Source organism: Anas platyrhynchos, chromosome Z (assembly GCF_047663525.1).
Source record: "Anas platyrhynchos isolate ZD024472 breed Pekin duck chromosome Z, IASCAAS_PekinDuck_T2T, whole genome shotgun sequence".
In the NCBI taxonomy this organism is placed as follows: domain Eukaryota; kingdom Metazoa; phylum Chordata; class Aves; order Anseriformes; family Anatidae; genus Anas; species Anas platyrhynchos.
Window position 1 is genome coordinate 5,756,848 of NC_092621.1, and position 9,246 is coordinate 5,766,093.

Here is a 9,246-nt window from a genome sequence, read left to right on the forward strand (position 1 = left end):
GAATAGTTACTGTGTATTTTCCTAGTAAAATAGGAGAAATTCTCTGAGTTAATCAAAAGATGATTTTTAATTGCCAACTCTACAGTCTTACCCAGGGACCTGAAAAAAGATTTCATCATTATACCTGACAGTTTTGCCCTTGCACCAGGTGGAGGAAGAACACAGGAACATAGGAACTGCCACACCAGATCAGACCTGCAGTCCATCTAGTCCACTCTTCTGTTGCTAATACTGGCCAGCACCAGATGTTTCAGAGAAAGGTACGATAACCCTTCCATAGACATAGTCAGACTGTTCTCTGTGAAAATCTTGTCCCAATCCTCTCTATTTCTCTATATCTGGGGCCATGAGAGATACATTTTCAAGCATGAAGAGCATGTCTATCCCCAAAGTACACTGACTACACAACTGATTGTATAAAATGGTGACTTTCCTCTCTCTACAAGCTTCAACTTGCCTTAGACAACTTTATGAACTTAACTGTGGCACCTAAATTAGAAATCAAATCACACTATCCCTAAAATTAATAATGCAAGAAAAGGTACTGTAGGTATTTAAATAGTTCAAGTCTAAAGTGGTCTGAATTATTGCAAGAGCTACTTTCTTGTCTTTCTCTTCATGAGTACAGAATAATATTTACTTCTCAATGTCTGCAACCTCAGGTAAGTGCTTGGAAACAGGTGAGATGAAGTCCTGTAAAAGGCACTCGAACAAATTTAGTGGAATTATTCTTTCCAATATATAATACATTTTAAACCAAATCCATTGGTTCAAACATCAGCAACCAGACTGATTTGCACCTTTATAGAAAGTGAATTTCCATATTACTAGATGTTGACTAGGTCTTGAACTTCCTCTGGGTGTGTAATGAAATATAAATCAGTAAAAGCAACAATTTAGGATTAGTATTACATAAATATTTAGAGGAGTTAGGCATAGAAATCATTGTGCTAACTTCTGTACAGAAAGGAAAGTAATTATCTGTCTTACATGCATTATAGAATACTTCAGGTAAAGATAATTTAAACAGTTGAGCTTCTGACCAGGTGAAGAACTTGAACAGATATTCATTGTGCTGTCTTCACTTAATGACAATAATGACAATAAAGGAAGGCAATGAGAAATTGTGTTGGAAGCAAATGGATTCATTTAATGTTGTGTTTCAGTTTAATGAGTTACTCAAGTACCAGTCTGTGCCTAATACTAATAATATTTATATTTATGATTTTTACCTCATAAGTGTGAGTTTGATAATGAAGGTTAATGTTCAGTTCATCTAACTTTGAACGTTTGGAAGTTATTAGAAAATGTAGTGTAATTAGCTAAGCATCTCTCTCTGTAGTCAGTAGAGAGTTAAGGAGCAGAGTTATTTACATTCATGTTGTTTATCTTTATTACCAAACTTTAAACTACCTGTTGTGTATGCTCTATATATGTTCTTTAATATAACTTAAAGCCCTTGTTGGACAGGAAGAGTGGCTAAATTACATGCTTGATTTTTGGATGACTCAGAATGAATGTCTCTTTGCTTTCCTAATGAATCAAAATTTAAGTCACAACCAACATGAAGGAAGGACTGTGATGAGAATGAAAAATATTTTCATTCACCTAAAATAAAAATACCATGAAATTCAGCTCTGTGAAACACACTTGTGGATTAGAACTGATAATTCTTCTATAAATTCTGAGGCTATCAATTAGAAATGATAGAAAGAGAAAAAGACAGTATATAAAGAGAACATAAAATATCTATGAATAACCAGTGACATGCATTTGTGAAAGAAGCTAATGTAGTTTTAGACTTCTATATGTCAGGCAAAAGATTTTAAGTACTATGCACTTAAGTAGTTTTATTTGAATGGTTGCATACAGTCCTGGTCTCTCTTTTTCAAGATAATATTTAAATATCACAAAAAATAATAATAATAAAAAAAAAATGTTGACGGAAAATAGAGATAGAGAGAAGGCAGTTTGCAGTAAAGGAATTTAGCTTAACCATGTGAACACTGAGAGGGGAATATAATTTCATTCCATAAAACCAATGATAAATGATTGTAAATATGAGAAAATGATTTAAAGAAAATAAACTAATAGATTAAAAAAAATATTTAATAAAATTCATTTTTTACTTAAAATTAAAATAAGGATGGCGTTGCCTGAGTTTTGAGATTGCAGAACAACCTCGTGTTAGAAACAAAACAGGGAAAATGGTAGATTTATAAGCAGGCCTGCATGACATGGCTGTATTAAAGGAAACTTGATTGATAATTTCAGATATTCTTTTCAGCTATTTGTTTTTACAGTTGAGATACCTTTATTTATTGCATTTGCAAATTTCCACAATACATCTAGAAAGTCTTTACATTGCTCATATTTTTTGCATGAGAAAGTAAGAACTGAAATAATTCAGCAAAGCTGTAGAGAAATACTTGTGCAAAGCAGATTACTGATCACTTTTTGAAAGCCCCAGATTAGCACTATACTGATGGGGTATCATTCTTAAATTTTAAGAGAAAAACAGGGGTGGGAATAAAGATGGGGAGGAATGAAAAAAAAAAAAAAAAAACAAAGGGGGAGGTGGTAGGGAAGCCCCAGAACTTTATTTTAAGATAATATATCTTTTTAATTCTGACTTGTTGACGGCTTTTTATTGGTGAAATAGTTTTATTGGTAAATATAAAATTCTTTGTATTGGTAAATTCATCCTCGTATTTTTTAACTCCTGAATACAAAATTAGAGGCAGCTACGCTCCATTTTCTTGCATCTTCTTATAGGTGCAGGTGAGATGAAAGTGCAAGTGTGTCGGCTATGTCAAGGCACTCAGGATTCTGTTCAACAGAATGAAAATAAATCTATGAAATCTGGAATGTCTGCATTTATACATTTAGTTAAGACTTGGTATAAGACCCTGAGGTGACACGCCATACCACTTCAGAATAATAAGACAAGAAAATTTTTTCTGACCTTTTATTTTCTGGTCCATTTAGGGTTGGGGTAAGGTCTGACTTTCCAATAGCAAGTCATTCAGGGTAGCAGCTGTATGGTCTCACCAGGATCTTTGGCTGTGAACTAGAGCAGCTTCAGCCATCCAGCTGCCTAAAATATCCTGTTGGATGTCTCTTGGTCCCCTTTAGCATCTGGCAGTTTCAGAAGAAGAACAAAAAGGAGACAGGATGTTATGCCGAACCAGCCAGGAGTTTTTTATTAAGCAAGAACAGGGACACATCAAGAAAGATGAGGCAGCTGTGAGTATGCCAGCAGCTGCATCTGCTCTCTAAATGGATGATAACATGAAAATGACAGGGCCCTCAAAAGAAGCACAAAATTTGGGAATGTCTGATTGTTAATGCCTTGGCTATTTCATTCTAAGATGGGTCAGGGACTTCAAAGCAAAAGAACAGATTTATTTTACCTCTAAAGGATCTTTATTTTTAACCCACATTTTTATGCTATGGATTTGTTTCAGAATTTTAAAAAAAAAAAAAAAAAAGCAATTTTTTATTGGTTAGTGGGAACTTTTTTGTTGGCCAAGGCCTTTTAATGTTTCCATATTTCAACGATAAACAGCTAGAGAGCTGTTTCACTATGTTGCGTACAGACAGATGGATACATTGGATGCATACCTTTATTTTCTTTGGTGTTTTAGTGGCTGTCCATCTCTTTTTCTTTTTAAATTCCAAAGTATCATTAACATTCAACAACTCCATTAGAAAGTCACAGGCAGTAAATGCCCATCTGTGCCATGTTAACATTTAAGGAGGAAATAAAAGAGTAAAGTGGACAGGTGGAGTAGACAGCAGGAAGCAACACCAGGCACACAGCAGGTATGGAGTTCAGCAGAGGAAAATGCCAGACATTTAACAGGTAAATGGAGGGGCAGCTGAATTTCTATGTCAGTCCACAGAGAGTGTGCTGAGGGAGTCCTACCTGTCCGAAATAGGAAGGTGTCACGTCTTCAAGAAAGAGTGCTTGCTTTCAGTGAGATTATTAACCCCATTAACCCAATTTCTGAGTAATCATGACTGCTAAACAACTTAGCTCTTTTCTTTCCTATAACCTCTTAGTCTCATGAGCCATATTCTTTCATGCCTATCTTTGCATATTCTTGCCTATACCTTTGCATATTCATGCCTATCTGCATATTCTTTCATGCTCTGATCTTCAGGGAGCTTGGGGAGAGAAATACATGAAGGACAAGATAAGGAGACATGACTAGGCAGATCAAAGTGGTGGTCTGGCTGGGCAAGCAACAGGTACAGAATAATATGGACAAGAGACCTTCTAATAAATGAAACAGGGCTGTATGGATCACAGAGACATGGTGGGATAGCTCTTGTGCCTGGAGTGCTGCCATGGATGGACTCGTTCATGTTTTTTAGGAAGGACAGGCTGGAATGGATGGGGGGTGGAGCTGCCTTCTGTGAGAAAGCAGTGGGAATTTACAGAAAACAGGTTCACTTTAGTGGACATGTCACAGAATCTCTGGATAACTTTGGACAAGCTTTTTGAAGTCAGTGGATTTAACTACACAAATACTATTGATAATTAAAAGTCGAAGGTAATAAATATGTTAAGTGAATGGCAACAAACAACGTGTTACAACTGGATGTGTCATCAATAAAGTAATATTAGCATGTGGTTTTCTGACAGAAAAGCAACTGGAACCAGCACCATCCAACTTTACATGGGAAAAGTATGATTCAAGTGATCCAAAACACGTTTCTGATGTGTTTGTCTGTCTTAATTGTAAAAGGGTGTCTACTGCTGAGCAGCAGTGGCACAGCATTGGTGTGATAATACTGCTGTTCCAGCCACAAGTACAGAGTATGGCACAAATTGCCAATGCCGACTGTATTTCAAGTCGTCATGGTGGGGTATTGGGAAAAGTTTTCAATCAGCAATAATCACGCCTCGGGTTCACCTCATTGGCTATGATACTGCCACTGCGCAAAGCTGCACCCACTCAATACCATGCCTCTTTGCCCAGGAGGTAACAAGATTGTTTCGGAAATGACTCCCATGGTCAGACTCAATTCTCTCTGGTGTACCATCACGCCACAATACTTGTCTTTCCAGGCCCAAGATAGTGTCTAGGGCCGTGGCATGGTTTACAGGGTATGTTTCCAGCCACCCAGTAGTTGCTTCTACCATGGTGAGTATGTACCGTTTGCCTTGGCGGGTTTTTGGGAGTGGTCCGATATAGTCAATTTGCTAGGCCTCACCATATTGAAACCCTAGCCATCTCCCCCTGTTCCAGGGAGATTTTACCTTCATGGCTTTCTTGATTGCAGCACAGGTCTCACACTCATGGGTAACGCGTGTGATGGCCTCAATGGTCAAGTCCACCCCTCGATCACGAGCCCATCTGTAAGTGGCATCCCTCCCCAGATGTTCTGATGTTTCATGGGCCCATCGAGCTACAAACAGCTCACCCTTACGTTCCCAGTCTAGGTCCACCCGAGCCACTTCAATTTTTGAAGCTCGATCCACTTCTTTGTTGTTCCAATGTTCTTCAGTAGCGCGACTCTTGGGCATGTGGGCATCTACATGACGTACTTTAACATCCAGGTTTTCTACCCGGGCAGCAATATCTTGCCACAGGGTAGCAGCCCAGATAGGTTTACCTCTGCTCTGCCAGTTGATCTTTTTCCATTGCTGCATCCACCCCCACAGAGCATTTGCCACCATCCATGAGTCGGTATAATGATACAATGCTGGCCATTTTTCTCTTTCGGCGATATCTAGGGTTAGTTGTATGGCTTTTACTTCTGCATACTGACTCGACTCACCTTCCCCTTCCATGGCCTCCACAACTCGTCGTATGGGATTCCACACAGCAGCTTTCCATTTCCGATGGCTCCCTACCACACGGCAGGATCTGTCAGTAAACAACACATACTGCTTTCTGTCTTCTGGCAACTCATTGTATGGTGGTTCCTCTTCAGCACGGGTTACCTCTTCTGTTGGCACTCCGAAATCTCTGCCTTCCAGCCAGTCCATAATCTCTTCCAGGATTCCTGGGCGATTGGGTTTTCCCATTCGAGCCCGCTGTGTAATTAACGCTATCCACTTACTCCATGTAGCATCAGTTGCATGGTGTGTAGTGGGAGTCATTTCCAAAACAATCTTGTTACCTCCTGGGCAAAGAGGCATGGTATTGAGTGGGTGTACCACATCCCTTATCACCCACAAGCCTCTGGGAAGGTTGAGAGGTACAATGGCCTGTTAAAGACTATGTTACGAGCATTAGGTGCTGGGACCTGGAAACAATGGGACACAAATCTACCAGAAGCCACTTGGCTACGTAACAATAGGGGGTCTGACAGCCGTGCTGGTCCTGCCGAAACAAAACCCCTACACACTGTGAAAGGAGCTAAAGTTCCTGTAGTGCATGTAGGAAGGTGGATGGGGAAGGCAGTGTGGGTTGCTCCTGCCTCGGGAAAAGGCAAACCCACTCGTGGGATTGTCTTCGCCCAAGGACCAGGGTCTACCTGGTGGGTCATGCAAAAGAATGGGGATATCAAGTGTGTGCCTCAAGGAGATTTGACATTGAGATAAAACTAATCTGTAATCTAAGTTATATGTTGTAGGAAGATGCTGTAGGATCAACGACAGGTCAACTTTGCAAGGAGCCGGGCAGTGCAACAAGGACTTGAGCTAAGCTGGTGCTGGTGTCCAGACATCCAACTCCACCTGCCTTGAGTGGCCACTTTGGCAGATGAAGACCTAATCATCAACAGTTCTTATGAACATTTTCCAAGAAAGACCTATGGAATGAAAAGATACACCTGCCTATTAATCCTGTCCTGTTAAAGGACAAGGAATAATGATGAGAATGCTTGTATGCTAAAATATGGGGATCTGAGTGTGACAAAAATATTATGGAATAAGGGGTGGAGGTTGTACTGGGTCTGGCTGGAATGTTAACTTTCCCGGCAGCAGCCCATACAGTGCCATACTCTGCACTTGTAGCTGGAACAGCAGTGTTATCACACCAGTGTTGTGTCTACTGCTGAGCAGCACTGGCACAGCATTGGGCCTTTCTCTAACCCTCCTAGGGGGTGGGCAAAAAGTGAGGAGAGAAACATCACCAGGGCAGCTGACCTAAACCAACCAAAGGGATATTCCATACCATGTGATGTCACACTCAGCAATAAAAGGTGGAAACAGGAAGAAGAGGGGAGGGGTGGGCTCTCGTTGGGAAAACGTCAGTCCTCCTCTTGAACACCGGCTACGTGCGTTGAGGCCTTGCTTTAAGGACGTGGTCAATCATCGCTCATTTGTGGGAAGTAGAGAGTAATTTCTTTCCTCTGCACTTCCATATAGCCTTCATTTATTTTATTTGTTTGTTCTCCTCCCTTCTTTTTATTTTTCCCTTTTCCCCTCCCTTTTCCCCTTTCCCTTTTTATTTCCCTTTAGTTAAATTGTTTAGTTCATAATAATCTTTATTTAATTATTATTATTATTTCCCTTTAATTAAATTATCCTTATCTCAACCCGTGAGTTGTTCTTTGCTTTACTTCTCCCCCTCCTCATCTAAAGGAGGGGGAGTGAGAGAGCGGTTGTGGGGTTTAGCTGCCCAGCACGGTAAAACCACCACAAAGGGTCTTCAGGTCTCTTAATTTCTTGTAATTAGTGTTGAAATTAGTGGGAAAAATCCAAATCTGATTTTCTTTTGCTTTAATTGAGGTCAGTCATCTCTATTATACTAAAAATATATTTAAATACAATTTTTTCCTACATTATACATTCTTTCCTGTGCTTGTACAGTACTAGACTATGACTCAAGCTTGGTCTTTATTTCTGTGCCACTCTTTAACATCTAGGAAATGGCAGGCATGATGACTCTAAAACTTGGCAGTGCTGCAGACATGTTCCTGTTGATAGATACATGCCAAGTTTGCTGTCACTTGGCTTTGCCCCTGGAAATTGGCGGAAACATAAGAATAAGACACTGCTAATTTATCCTTTTCAGTGGGGGCAACATTATTTGTCACCTTGCCACTTGGCTGTTCTTGTGCTCTGGCATGCAATCTCCAACTCAGTGTTTGAAATGTATCATGATGGTTGTGTGGTCTAGAGTTCTGCTAGCAGCTGTTGATTGCTGGCTACTGGAGGGTACCAAGGAGGAGGACAATAGTTGGAAGTCTGTCATCTGACAAATTATTGCAAGGGAAAAAGCATAGCACATACTAAGTTCAACTTCAGAGGCTCTACAGATAATCCTAGAAAGGGAATCAGAAATGTATGAGTAACCCAAACAGTGTATTTCTTGCATGTGCTCACCACCTATGATTACTAATAAATAAATAAATAAATAAATAAATAAATAAATAAATAAATAAATAAATGTTTGTGTGCTCAAGTTTTTACATTTTTACCATCTTCACAAGAAAAAATCAGTATTGTACCTGCCTGAGAAAGCAGCAGAGCACTTCTTGAAACTGCACTTTCTCTTCTGTAACTGTGTTTTTTTGACAGTGGAACACAGGAATACCTGTATATTATCTTCTGTTTTTCCTAATATTTCTATCAATGAATGGACCTAAATAGTTCAAAATATGTTATGGCAAATCTCATAATATTTGATTTTTCTACTTCAGAAACAGTTCTTGTATTTGTCTATTATATGGCAATATTGTCATTTTTGAAAATAAACTAATCATCCATGGTTTTTCAGAGAAATAAATGTAAAGAAAATAATCTGCAACTGGAATTCACTTAAATGTGAAATAAAACAAGGTAAATAGATTTAAAGTGAGAAGTGTATTATTACAAATTTTATTTTTATATAAATATAGAAATATCAGAAAGCATCTATTTTTTCAAGCCAAGGGGTTGAAGAATGAGGGTTTTGGTGGTGTCAGGTGGGCTGTTCTGAATTTCAGAAATGTAAACTCACATAATTTATGGGTAAGTGTTAAAGTTATCCAAAATATTTTTCTGACATATTATCTATAGAAGATATTTTAACCCGAATTTGCAGGTGAGACAAGGGGAAGATGCCTTGGTTTCACTGGGAAAGTCTTACCTTGTATCAGCGTATTTTTGTCAGTGTTGGCTTCAAGTTGCTAAGAGAGTTTCTTTGATAATGCAGTCAACTTGTAATGGGACACAGAAATGATTCAAGTGTTCATTGCTTAACCTCATGGCATGCCTCTTCTGAGAACAACCAACTGAAAAACCAACTTGGCAGAGTCAGAATTTAGCTAAAGCATCAGAAAGGGAAAGGTACAGAGGGATCC

At 39.1% G+C, this 9,246-nt stretch overlaps 1 non-coding gene across 1 annotated transcript; it reads right to left on the reverse strand.

Moving 5' to 3' along the window:
- Positions 1-4,812: 4,812 nt before the first annotated feature.
- On the reverse strand, positions 4,813-4,956 carry LOC113840431 (U4 spliceosomal RNA). The gene has a single exon (XR_003493261.3). It is a non-coding gene; the product is annotated as a U4 spliceosomal RNA (small nuclear RNA).
- Positions 4,957-9,246: the final 4,290 nt, after the last annotated feature.